This window comes from Zophobas morio, unplaced genomic scaffold (genome assembly GCF_036711695.1).
Source record: "Zophobas morio isolate AGI-343-1 ecotype UQ-CSIRO unplaced genomic scaffold, CSIRO_AGI_Zmor_V1 ptg000024l, whole genome shotgun sequence".
In the NCBI taxonomy this organism is placed as follows: Eukaryota; Metazoa; Arthropoda; class Insecta; order Coleoptera; family Tenebrionidae; genus Zophobas; species Zophobas morio.
The window spans coordinates 17554176-17568379 of NW_026972129.1; the positions used below are offsets into that span (position 1 = coordinate 17554176).

The following is a 14204-nucleotide window of genomic DNA, read 5'->3' on the forward strand; positions in this document are numbered from 1 at the left end:
AATATAACTTAATAAAATTCAATTTGCAGCAAAGTTTTTATAGAAAACTCACAAGGGTTCCATGCTTTAATTATTATGGTAGTTGATCGATACATCTATCATTTGCAGGTTGATGTACTTTTCAGCATAGATGAATTTGTTACATAACTTAATTTTGTGTACGCAACACTAATTATAATGAAATAATAGACAAAAAACTTGGCTTGTGCGTTTATTTCTTTTGAGAAATCCCCTGTAAGCAACTCAAATTATTTATGTTAGCATATTAACGAAACACAAGCGACACTGCAATTCCCCAAGCGAGTTTAACAGCTCATAGAAACTGAAATTGCAGGTTTCCATTTTCACTTGTTGGGGTTTAAAGTTGATAGGCAGTTGCTTTGGAATTTTAGATTAAAACAATAACCAAAATTTCCCTATTCACCCACAAACGTGTTGACGTCATCTCACACTTTTGTTAAATAAACTAAATCTTATTTATAATGGGCAATACAATCTTGTAATTTATTAAAAAACTACAAAACGAATATTTGCGATATTTTGTTAAAAAACAAGATTGAGAGAAATTAGATGAAAATAACTAAATAACACATATTATATTTGCGTAAGGTCAGTAGCTACTTCTTATGGGGTTTTCAGTACATTTCAGAATGTATTGAATATCTTCACTGTTAACAGACTTATATTAACCTGTCCATAACTTTCTCTAGGGAGTTTTGTTAAAAGCAGTTTATCATCATCTTTTTTTTTAATTTCAAAACGCGGTTTTCACCACTGTTTTCAGCTTAACAACACTCCATAAAATCTATTCAGAAATAAGATACAATAAAAGCAGATTGTGCCTAAGAGCTGCTTTTTACTGTATCTTATTTAGGAGAAAAAAGTTGACTTGTTTCCTCTAAGATTTTTAATTTAGTAAGCTAAAAACAGTGGTGAAAACAGCGTTCCAAAATTTATATAGTTAATTGAGATATTGGTTTTTAAAGACATGTGATGCAAAAACAAAATTAAAAAAAGGTGATGTGAAACAGTTTTTGAAAAACTTATCTAATATAGAGAAAGTTGTGGAAATGTTGTGTCTAGAATTTTATAATACAGTATATAAGTCTGTTAATAATGGAGAAATGGGGTTTATAATAGTTTCAGAATGTAATAAGAGGTAAAAGTAACTTCTCTTAATAATTTTTTGAGATGGCATCATCATTTTCTTGTAAGAAATAAACAAATTTAGTTAAAGTTTTGCCATCATTGCATCAACGCTAGAGTTACTCTGAATTTAAAGAAATTTCTTTCGTATTTTTTAACAGAAATTATAAAATTTAATTGTGCAAATCGTTACAAATAAAGTTAAATATTTAAAGTTAATGGTTAAATATATTATTTGTTAGAACAAACTGTACAATAAATACATTTTTGTTGTTATTTTACTGTTTATAATTTCATTGTAATCGGCAGACAGACGACAGACAGATGGCCGACAAATGGACGTAAGTAGGAACTCTGTTTTATATTCGAAGAACTGTAAATGCTGAATCGTCAAAATAACCCTTATTTACTTTATAATATGTTATTTTATATTAGTTTGGTATAGTAAAATTATTGGAATTTTTCTGAAATATAATGTCAGATGAAACGGAAAATTTAACTGTGGAGTGGTTTTCTAACAGGTAGAGCGTTTAAAGAACTAACTTTTTAGACCATGAAACATTTTTATATCGCGTGATTTTTTTAAATTTTATGACGCTTACACCAACCGTTTGAATTTCATTGTTGATGTAAATGTCATGGCTAACTAGAGCATAATTTTAAAAAATCACTTGGTATAGAGCCACGTAAGAAAATTTTTATATGAGATTGAGTAGTGGACCCCTTCTAATTAAAAAAAAGACCCGATTTGATGATCTCAATAGGAACATATGAAATATCCAGATTAGAATTTTTCACTGAAATTAGGCACTTCAAAACATTTTTACTTCCCCTAAAGAAGTATTGTAATCGAGTCCATCGGGTGACTCGCTATTTTTAGGTTTTCTCGACGTTTCATGACCCGTAGAATACGAAAACACAAGTCTTTCTTTTCCATCTGTCTGCCGTCTGTCCGCTTCTGTGTTGATTTTTATTAGACAGATAATCTTCTAAACTACCGGACCGTATAGATAAAATGTTGATAAAAATTTGTTTGATTATCCCCACTACCAATGCGATGACGTCATCACCAAAATTTACAGTGGTAAATATTATTTAAAGTTTATACAATAACATACTCCTTCAATTGTAGATTATGAATCCGTGTTGAGTTTTTGGCGTAGGTCTTCAGATTTTTGTAAAAAAAAAAATAAAATTGTATAACAACAATTTACAATTTAACTTTGAAATTGCAAAACCGAATGTTCTGAAACCTTGCAAATGTTTTAAGTTTATCGGAAACATGGTAAACCTTTGATTATAGTTTATCCGTTTACCACCCCCTAAAAACTAATGACGTCATCTCAATATTTTGCCATATAAATGCGACCTAAAATATGCAAAATATATACTGGCTGACTCAAAAAAATTAATGAATGAGTCAACTTATTTTATTGATCAAATCAGAAATGCAAAACCGCATGCTTTGAAATATTGTAGGCGTTTTAAAATTATCGTAAGCATGGTAGATTTGTAATCAAAATATATCTGTTCATCCGCTTTAAAAAATTGATGACACCATCTCAAAATTTTGCCGAACAAATCCTTCTGAAAGTGTTGTGATTTGTCATTGCATTCATATTTTTTAGAATTGATTATACACGGCGACTCAAAAAAATTAATGAATTGAGACAGTTTATTTTGTTGATGAAATCAGAAACTGCTAAACCGAATGCTTTGAAATCTTGCAAACCTTTTAGTGTTATATATAATAAGGAATTCCATTTTCCTTAAAAATTGGGAATTATCTGTCCATACTGATATACGTGTACTTGCAAAAATGTTGGCGTTATCATAAAATTTTGTAAAGGAAAAAATCAATTGAATCATACGCGCAGCAAGCTTCTTTACATTTACTTTAACATTACCATATATAGATATCTTTATTTTAACTTATAGGGGTTGTCATAAAAAAATTAAAATTCGTAAAATCAACTTTTGTAATTTTTCGAAAAGGCTGGATATCATGTTTTATTGTATTTCAGGGGCGAGGGAAGTGCTGTTGAAATAATCTTCGACCAATTTTTGATCTGAAGAATATTTTACTATATTTTGGATGCGAAATAAATTATTCTGTTATTTAATAATATTATGCTAGAGAAAATACATAAAAATTTCTAAAAACCAAGACTGTTGTAGCTGTCACGAAAACTTCAAAATTGCTCTTAAAAACAATGTATAACAAAGAAAATGCGTAGGAAGTTTGCATGTGTGATAATTAGATTTTTTTTTTCTATTTCGAACACAAGATTTACTAAGTACTTAGCTCCTAAAAGACCCCGTCAGAAGGCGAATCTCTTTTTAAAATCGCTGATATTTGTTGCTTCATTTTCGGGTGTTGTCGTTAATGGGAAAAATAACAATCAGTGAGAAAATTAACAGTCAGTGGGAAAATTAACAATTAGTGGGAAAAACGATCGTCTCTATCACTCTTCGCACTAATTAAGAAATCAGTTATTTTCCAGCAGTTTTTACAGTGACGTAGAAAAATGATTTTATCTTCTTATCCGATACAAAGTTATTGTAAATTACAAACGAAAGTAAGTGTTTCTGAAACGTAAGAACAATAACAAATAATATATGAAGAAATTGTTCCGTGATGTAAATTTTGCACGATTTTTGTTTCATAACTCGCCCATTAAACAAATTGTACAAAATCATATATTTCCCAGTCTTGCTGAAATACAATGACATGAATCAGTTTCTAACTCAATTTGTAGTCGTTTCGAATAAAACACCGTACTTAGTGTATGTTAAACCTGAAAAAATGCATTTATTTTGCACAATACATTTGAATGCACTAAAGTCTAATTTTGCCCTTTTCCGGATATTGCCTCAAGTCCTTCGACCAGAACACATTATGTTCGAACAAGTCATTAATAGCAGCAATAGCGTGATCTACACAAACTCATAGCTCGTGCTTACGAATTGCCACACCGGAATGCTATTCCCTTTTACCAATCTTTCACGCAGGAACGAAAAACGACAAAAAGACTCAAAGTAAATATGCAGCCAACGGGAACGAGTGCAACACATAAGCCCAATTAATCGTCGTTGTCATCATTTCACTCTTACACGTGTTCCAGTTATTTCTGTTAATGTCCTGCTTCTGGTGGAACTGAAAGCTTTGGTTTCAATTTTTGACCTCGTGTTGCAACAGTCATTGTCTTTCTCCAAAGTTTCAGCAACGGTAATCTCATGAACAGAACAGCGTTTTGCTAATTAAGTCCTTGTTTCAAACTCTGCATTAAATGTTTAGTAAAGGCCGGTATATCTTGTTTAATCATAGTTTCGAAATTATATTGAATGCTGGTGGAGCCTGTCTTGGCTGCTGAGAGCGTAATTATGTCACATTATGGCACTTCCTGGCAGAATTCATGCTCTAGTATGCAAACAGCGCCGTTTTGGATGCAGTGAAGGTGCAATTCGATTATAGATAATGCAGGATTGCATTAATAACGTCCTGACTCGATTACTGCATGTCTATTATACGTCTAGCTGTGTTCTGTTGCAACGAGAAACCTCAAACCGCTTCCTTAACAGCGCTTTAATCAGTGGGATTATGTTCGGGTTTATTTGCCTCTTGAAGTTTGCGTTACTGGATCATTTATCTTGTATTTTCGTTTTTCGTCAATATTTATTATTTGCTAAGCGATTACATGTGGCGTTTTACATAATAATTAAATGCAACGAAGTGCGTATACGAACCTTTTATGTTAATAGAGAAATGGCTAATGCGTAGATCAACCAGAGCAGAACGTTTCTTCCAGACACGTAGTTAACGTATCACTCAACATTGTTACAAAGGAGTTGTGTAATATTATCTGAGTTTTGAGAATGTGCAAATTGATCATTATGGTAAAGTTTACGAGTTGGAAATCCAATTGTAATTACCGTGTGATGACATTGTGGATGTAATTTGTTACTTGAGAACTTGCTCCAATTACGACTTTTTAAAAACGAATTTGTTCAATTATGAGATAATTTTATTGTTCGCACGGACTTTATTCTTGTTTAGCACATGTTAAACATTAAATATTATCTCACGCTAGTATTGACCCATAGACAAATAAAGGTTCGAAGAATGTTACTATTGTGTACTGTATTGTACAAATAAGATAGAAAAAGACATTTTATTTATAGCAAATTATTTGTTCCTTAATTTTAATTTATTACAATGCGCCCAATAAACACAAAATGTAAAAAGAAATCCATAAAAAAATCTAAAGTTGTGAGAAAACATTAAGACTTTGATACATTTTCAGAGAGAATAAATTTCATAATGATATTTACTGTTTCCATAAATAACGGTGATAATGTATTAATAGTGCAAATTTTTTCGGAACTTTCTTAAGTTCAGAAGCACCACCGATGTCACCTATATTTCAAAGAGTGTTTTTAGGCGCAAATATATTTGTGAATTAATTAATTTAGAGGTTGGGATAAATACGGTAATCTTGAGAATGTAACGGTAATTTAACGTAAGGCTTTAAGGGAATTAAGCTGCCATAAGAATGAATCAGTTTATAAACTATTTTTTTTTAGATTGACTATATAAAAATTTCCTGCGAAAAATAAACTTATATGTTATATACCTGAATCAAAGCAGTACCAGATCTCGGGTTGTACTTTTTGTTAGATATTTATTTAATATTTTTTTTGAGATGACGACAACAACTTTTTAGGGGGAATAAATAAATATATAAATTTTAGTTTTACATAAAAAAGCGTGCTACGCGTACGTTTCAAATGAGTTTTTCCTTTACAAAATTTTGAGATGACATCATCAATTTTTTTGAGTCACCTTGTGTAAGCAATTCTAAATTTGTATTATCTATATATATTGTTTCTATTTTATTCAGATTATCACAAAAGAAATTGGTCGAAGTACAGTCTAACAAATCCTGCTTTTTTGAAAAATTGTAAAGTGTGATTTTGCGATTTTTGCTTTGTGATAACCTCGATAAAACAGGGGCTAGTATCGTAAATTCCAAGAAGGCGTGGTCCGCACACGTACTGACAATATGAAATATATTTAGTGCTATTATCAGTGTACATACATAACTTAGATTATTTATATTTATACATCGAAAAAATGTCAGGTTTAGCACGTAGTAATTTGTTTAATTTGAATGAGTTGGTTTCCTCAAAACAGAGGACTAAACTTGTTAATTACCCCACAATGTTCAGAATATTATTATTATAATATATATTTATCGTTATTAAAATAAATAAAGACTACGTATTCAAACAGTTTAGAGAAAATGGGGTGGCTCGTTTTTAATTTGATCAATAAAAAAAGTGACCAAGTTCGACATCGAAAAGTGCGACCGCAGGTCCACGTGCCACTTCATGAAGATGCAATTATGCTGTGTTAATTTTTTTAAGAAAACCTGAAGTACAGAAGAGCCCTTCTGTTGCATTTAAACCTCAAGTATAGGAGTATATTATACTATAACATTTAAATCATTTTAATATAGAATCTTTTAAGATGACGTCGTTAAATCGTTGTTGAGGATGATTAGCGAAATTTTGGGTAGTATTTTACAATCTAGATGACATTCCTAATATACATACAAAATTTGACAACAATTGGTCCAGTAGTTTCGGAGAATATCTGTCTAATATGTATAAATTGACGCAGACACTTCGGGAAGTAAAAATATGATTGCAATGTTAAATCACGACTATAGTCATCATATTTGCATATTTTAGATATGATCGATTCGGCAAAATTTTGAAATTTTTGGGGGTGTGGGATAAATAAATATATTTCAATTAAGAATTTCCATGCTTGCGGTAACCTTAAAACTTCTGTAAGATTTCAAATAATTCGATTTGGCAGTTTCAAAATAAAATTGCAAATTGTGTATACAATTTTGATTTTTTTTCTAAAAAATCTTACGCTCGGGAAGTAAAAACACGACCATAGGGAACCAAGACGAGAAAACTTAATTTGCGTACTTTACTAGTTTGTAACGTCAACAAACTAAAAAAATTTTCTCAAAAAGTAGAACCTATATTTTATCTAATATTTATCGAATCAATGCAAGCTGTTTTTCAACCATAAAGCTTTGGTGTTTTACATTAGGTTAGATCTTATTTTCTAATATTTTCTTGTTTGGTAACGTTTTAAATGTTGGAAATATTATTTAAAGGTAATGATTTGCAAATTTGGCAAGTTATATGACCAAACTTTGAAAATGAACATGTCTTTGAGAGAACGGAAGCCATCCTAGAATCGAAAATGGGCAACAAAAAATTGGATGCCATTACTGTCAACAGAAGTGTTTTATTTTTGATGAGGTGCAGTATTTACGAGAAATACTTTAATTTAATAAAATTTTAGAAATATAATTCTCTAAGATTTTACCACCTACGCCCAAGCAATAGCCTTCAGTACCTAGGACTACTATACAGTGTTAGAGTATCGAAGTCTGGGATGATGGAGACATATTTGAATCTATTTAGAAAACTCAGACTGCTCAAACCTCTCGGAAAAAAGTACTTCTACGCCATCATATTATCGATTACCTGAACAACAACACTGTTTATCCAAATTGATAAAGTGGAAAATTTACCAAGAATGTTTAAGGTTACGTAATTTGGGTCATTGTCCGACGTTTTTGCGATGCGAATCTTCTAAATTTGCCGTAATATTTATCATATCAAATGAAATTATCATAACACATTGATCTTTCACTCAGCTACATAATATTTTGGAATTTATTTCTGTATATGTATTATTATTAATTGTTTAATTTAGTAGGATTTAGTCAAGATATTCAGATTTATTTTACAGCTTTTAAGTGTCTTTATCTGTTTGCTTTAATTAGCACAAAGAAAAAATAAAAATAAAATAATAAAAGCAATAGATGCAAGTGTATAGTTGCAAGATATAAGCATCCCCAAGTATTTGCTTTATGTTTGGTACATATAGGTATTGGATCAGATAAGAAAAGTGATTTTAAAAATAAACAAGACGGGGTTTTTCCTCTTGTCGCAAATGTTGCATCTGATCGCTAAAAATGATATAATAAGGGGCATTTTTTTATTTTCGCGTTTGTCTTAAAGCACACAAAAAACTTCAAGTAATCGGTTCACCAGTTTTGGAAACAAGACAGCACAAACAAGCCACGATAGGCAGGCAAATGGAAAGGGGAAAGTTGAATTTATATAATAAACCTATAAATAGATCCGTTGTCTTAGTTTAGAAAATTGACTATATCACCTTTGTTTAGTTGATAACATTTTTTTTAAGCAAAATGCATCGTCTTGACTCGTATTCAAAGCTACATTTTTCGATTTCATTTAAAGAGGCGTTTCAGAAAACTTGAATGTCATTTTTCCTGTCAATCTTGGACCACTATCGGACCAGTATCACCTATATATAGAAAAATTTAGGGCGATCTAAACCAGACTCGAAACGTCAGTATCGTCAGCGCATTCGACCAACCTACAGTCGAAACAAATTTCCGTAGGTACATAATCGTTTGTTGACTATTATCGAAGATTCTACAGTGCAAGGTAATTCTTTTATCTTATATAATTTTATTTGAAACGACCAAGCGTTACGATTCTAGACAACATCATGAGCGATTGTTCAGTGCAGACAAACACAAACACCCAAGAAAATAAGAAAGATGTGACGGACAACTCCACCGCTTCGAATACTAAGCCGAAGAACGCTCCAGAGCAGCCGAAGACAAACCGGAAGAAACGGCACATATTTGATGTTCCAGACAGAACGGATATAGGGCCGAATGGACGAAAAGTAGAAGAATTTATTTAAAAATCAAGTATTTATACTAAATCTATGATGTGTTCTACATTACAGTACTAATAAGCATGTACGTCCGAAAGTATTGTAGGTTACTATAAACATTTAACTGTAACATGTAACTGTAACTGTTAATTGCCACATGAAACTTGAAATACATGTTTTAAAATATTTGTTGGGGAGTTTAATTTTTTATTATTAAAGTTTCAATGAACAACTAGAGGTATAAATACACTTCATTTGAAAGATAAATTTCGTTCGATAGTTTCATTCGAAAGGTTCTACTGCCTGTCCATCAAAATCTACGTTGGTTCTATCAGGTAGATCAAAGGTTTGTCGTTTTCTTCTGCTTAATTGAGTACGGTTTTCTTCTGAACTGGCCTCTGTCGGGTTAGTATTGCTTCAGAAAATGCCGTTTCTCCACCGTTGTCTCACGTCGTAATAACAACTTCTACCTGAGTTTTCGATTAACAGTTTTTACCGACTAAAACTCCCAATTACAAAGGTGACTCAAAATACGCAGGTTGAAGGATTTCAACTTTGTTAAATATTTTCGTTTAAGAAGGTCTGCAATTTTAAGTTAATAATAGCATTTTCCGCGGTGTTGAATGTCGCCGAAAAATAATAAACGTTTTTTTGCGGCGTTTTAAAAGGAAGATAAGTTTTATTGTATCGTAAATATTTAAAAGACGAACTGTTTTTAAGGCAAGAATGCGTAGGAATTTAGTCACTAGGTTGCTAAACGTCCAAAAGCCCGATTATCATGAGTGATAATTCTGAAAACTGTGACACGAATACACCGTCTAATGAAGCCAAAGATCAAAAATCTCCTACCAAAAAGGTGCTAGTTCGGAAAGAAAGGCAAATATTTGATAGACCGGACAGACCCAACGCTGGACTGAGCCGCAATGAAGAAACAGAATTTACGTAAACGTGTTTACTTTTTGTACTAATTGTAAGCACTAATGCCACAAATAAATGGTTAAATGGTTCACTTTGTTTAATTTTTGGTAATCTCAACACTTTTTTCAGTGATAATTGACTGAATTTAAGTTGGCTGTGTATTTCTGTTGAAAAATTAAGTTCGTCCCGTAATTTTATTCGAATGATTCTACTGTATTTTCGTCAAAATCAATGTTGGTTCTGTCAGGTACATCAGAGCCATGTCATTTTCATCTGTTTCTTAATCTGATTAGTAACAGCTAAATTCAAAATATAGACTTTTATTCAACAAAATAAGATTCTACGAATACAATTTGATCAGTAACAATAATTAAATTTCTATTAACAAGAAGTTGGAAATGTTAACAATAATAATAAGTATATATTTATTAAATGTTTAAAGCATATAACCAACGGGAAAACATGACCTCTTAGCAATAATAACAAGCTTTAACTTCAAATGTTTGTTGAGAAAACATGAAAGTGGCGATTCGTCCGATGCATTCGATTACTATACTTCCTTAGCTTACGTTCAGGAAGAAAAAGAAAAATGTTATAAAATTTTCTTTAAATTCAATAGGAGTGGACATGTAGTTAATATATATAATAACCTATCAAATGATTGCAAATATGAAACAAGTATCAAAATATTTAAATTTAAATGGAAATGTCACTTAGTCAAAATGTATTTGTATTCTACAGGGCTTTTATTAATGTTTGATATTTAGTAGGCCATTGATTTTTAAAAATCAGTTGGTTAATTTCTGCGCATTACTGCGCACTCCATAATTTAAAATTCTAGTACGTCAAATACCACAACCTTAGATTTTGTCATCAAACCTCAAATTTCAAATTAAACTTGGCAATTAGTCAATAGTACCAACTTACGAAAAAAATTGCAAATTCTAGAAGTAGTATTTTTAGGATAGCCATCAGTACGTAGGACTACCCAAAAGTGTTAGAGTTTCGAAGTCTGAGATGATGGAGACATATTTGAATCTGTTTGGGAGATTCAGACTGCTCACACCTCTTACGAAAAAAGTACTTCAACGCCAACATATTACCGATTATCTAAACAACAAAACTGTTTGCTCAGATTCACAAAGTGGAAATTTTTAAAGTTACGTAAGTTCGGTCATTGTCCAACATTTTTGCCATGCGCATCTTCTAGAATTACTGTAATATTTATCATAGCAAATGAAATTATCATAACCCATTGGTCTTTAACTCAGCTACATAATATTTTGGAATTTATTTCTGCATATTTATTATTATTATTTTAATTTGGAAAATGAAGATGAATTAATCGTCCTAGAAAAGACTGTTTAATTTCCTAGGATTTAGTCATGATAATCACATTTATTTTTCAGTTTTTACGTGTACTTATGTTTTCTTTAATATCCAAAAACAAGAACAAAAATAAACTAGTAAGTGCAATAGATAAAGTACATAAAGTAACCTCATTTGACATACACCTTGTGCAACTTTTATGACTTAAGCGGCATAAGCCAAAGCACCCTTCTAAGTCAAACTTTCTATTGTATTACTTAATTCAGTTCACAGCTCCATTATACTAACAATGGACAGTAATAATCCTTGCGGTTCGGGTCCACAAAGCTTACAATAGCCAGTTTGACTTATAAGGGTGGTTTGGCCATAAAAGTTTTACAAGACGTGTGTCAAGTGAGGTTACAGTAGTCTTGTATAATTGTTAGATATAAGCATCCTCAAGTATTTGCTTTATGTCTTGTACATATAGGTATCGGGTGAGATAAGAAAAGTGATTTTAGAAATAAACAAGACGGGGTTTTTCCTTTTATCGTAAATATTGTATCTGGTCGCTGAGAATAATATATAATGACTGGTATTTTATTATTTTCGCATTTGTCTTAAAGCACGCACAAACTTCCAAGTAATGGCAATGCCATCTTTGTTCAATTTGAAATTTCTTGATATAATTTTTTTTTCGGTTTCATTTAAAGAGCCACATTAGAAAACCCGAATGTCATTTTACCTACCGAACTTGTACTACTATCGGACGAGTATCACCTATATCTAGAGCAATTTAGGTCGCCCTAGGCCAGACCCGGAACGTTAGTATCCTCAGCGCATTCGACCAAGCTACAGTCAAAACAAACATTTCAGAACACAATCGTTTGAAGATTTTTGAGTGTAAGGTAGTTATTTTATTTTTTTACCTTTTTTTTTGAAACGAGCTGCATTAAACGAACAAGCATTACGATAGCAGACAGCATCATGAGCGATTCTTCAGAGCAGACAAACGCAGGGCCCTAAGAAAATAAGAAAGATGTGACCGACAAATACACCGTTTTGGAGACTAGGCCGAAGAAGGCCTCAGAGCAGCCGGCTCTAGACCGGAAGACACGGCGGCACATATTTGATGTTCCACCCAAAGAGAGTTGCTTCGGGTTGGGTGGAGAAGAAACAGGAGAGTTTAATTAAGATCAAGTATTTATACTAAATCAGTGTGTTCTACATTATAATCATTATACTTTTTTATTGCATTAATAAGCATGTACGTGTGAAAGTATTGTATTTTACTATAAACATTTGTACAAATACATATATATGTAACTGTTAATTGCCACACGAAACTTGAAATACATGTTTTAAAATTTGCTGTGGAGTATATTTTTCTATTATCAAAGTTTCAACGAACAACTAAAGGTATAAATCACCATGCACTTCACTTGCGTTTCAAATATTGATAATTCTGTTTGAACTCATTCGTATTGTTGTTGAAAGATAAATTTCATTCCATAGTTTCATTCGAAAGGTTCTACTGCCTGTCCATCAAAATTGACATTGGTTCTATCAGATACATCAAAAGTTTCCTTCTACTTAATTCAGTACGGTTTTCTTCTGAACTGGTCTTTCGCATGAGTTTTCGATTTAACAGTTTTTTACTGACTAAAATGCCTATTACAAAGGTGAGTCAGAATAGGCAGGTTGAAGAATTTCAACTTCGTTAAATATTTTCGTTGGAGGAGGTCTGGAATTTTAAGGTAATAATAGCATTTTCCGCGGTGTTGAATGTCGCCGAAAAGTAATAAACTTTTTTTGCGGCGTTTTTAAAGAAAGATAAGTTTTATTGTATCGTAAATATTTAAAAGACGAACTTTTTTTAAGGCAAAAATGCTTAGAAATCTAGTCACTATGTTGCCAAACGTCCAAAAGGCCGATTATCATGAGTGATAATTCTGAAAAGTGTGACACGAATACACTGTCTAATGAAGCCGAAGATCAAAAATCTCCTACCAAAAAGGTGCTAGTTCGGAAAGAAAGGCAAATATTTGATAGACCGGACAGACCCAACGCTGGACTGAGTGGCAATGAAGAAACAGAATTTACGTAAACGTGTTTAATTTTTGTACTATTTGTAAGCACTAATGCCACAAATAAATGGTTAAACGATTCATTTTGTTTCATTTTTGCTAATCGAAGCACTTTTTTCAGTGATAATTCATTGAACTCAGGTTGGTTGTGTATTCCTGTTGAAAGATAAAGTTCGTCCCGTAGTTTTATTCGAATGTTTCTACGGTAAAATCAAAATGTTTGTTGGTTCCGTCATGGAAAACATGGCCTCTTAGCAATAATAACAAGCTTTAACTTCAAGTGTTTATTTACAGATCGGAAGAATGTCACGTAGAAATTTGTTTAATTTGTTTCTATAATTTTAAAATAGAATTCTTTGAAATTACGTCATCATATTGTTGGTGGGGATGATTAACCAAATTGCATGGCCTACTATATATTAGATAAGAAAATTTATGTGATGGAATATTTTTCTGTAGGATATAATAAAGTTCCAAACATGATCGTTTCTAAACTGAAATTCTGTAGGCAATTATGTTTAGTTTTTTAAATATAAAATATAAATACTTCAAAAAATATCTGTGATTTACTTTTAATGTGAACATGGTTAGCAAAATCAGACATAAGGTTTGAGTGATTTTGAACATACTCTGGATTTTATTACAGCAGAATGAGTCATTCTCTTTTAAATTTTGTAAGTTGCGTATAATAATAGCATATAGCCAGCTGTACAAAAATTAGATACAATTACATCCTAGAATCGAAAATGGGCAACAAAAAAACTGGATGTCATAACTGTCAACAGAAATGTTTAATTTTTGAAAAGGTACAGTATTTACGAGAAATTGTTGAAGAGAAAATCCTATTTAATATTTTTTTGTGTAAGAGTTTTTTTCTACGTAAATCGACATACTAAACTAATTTCAGAAAATTTTAGAAGTAGTATTTTCTAAGATTTTAC

The 14204-nt window shown here is 31.5% G+C and overlaps 1 protein-coding gene and 2 long non-coding RNA genes across 12 annotated transcripts in view; 2 read left to right on the forward strand and 1 right to left on the reverse strand.

Moving 5' to 3' along the window:
- Positions 1 to 14204, reverse strand: part of Glut1 (Glucose transporter 1) — a 337838-nt gene that overhangs the window by 26844 nt on the left and 296790 nt on the right. The gene's annotated exons all lie outside the window — the stretch shown is intronic.
- Positions 8531 to 9138, forward strand: LOC135135421 (uncharacterized). The gene is made up of 2 exons (XR_010281536.1): positions 8531 to 8712; positions 8769 to 9138. It is a non-coding gene; the product is annotated as an uncharacterized LOC135135421 (long non-coding RNA).
- On the forward strand, positions 11769 to 12546 carry LOC135135364 (uncharacterized). Its single transcript, XR_010281516.1, has 3 exons — positions 11769 to 11819; positions 11890 to 12084; positions 12153 to 12546. It is a non-coding gene; the product is annotated as an uncharacterized LOC135135364 (long non-coding RNA).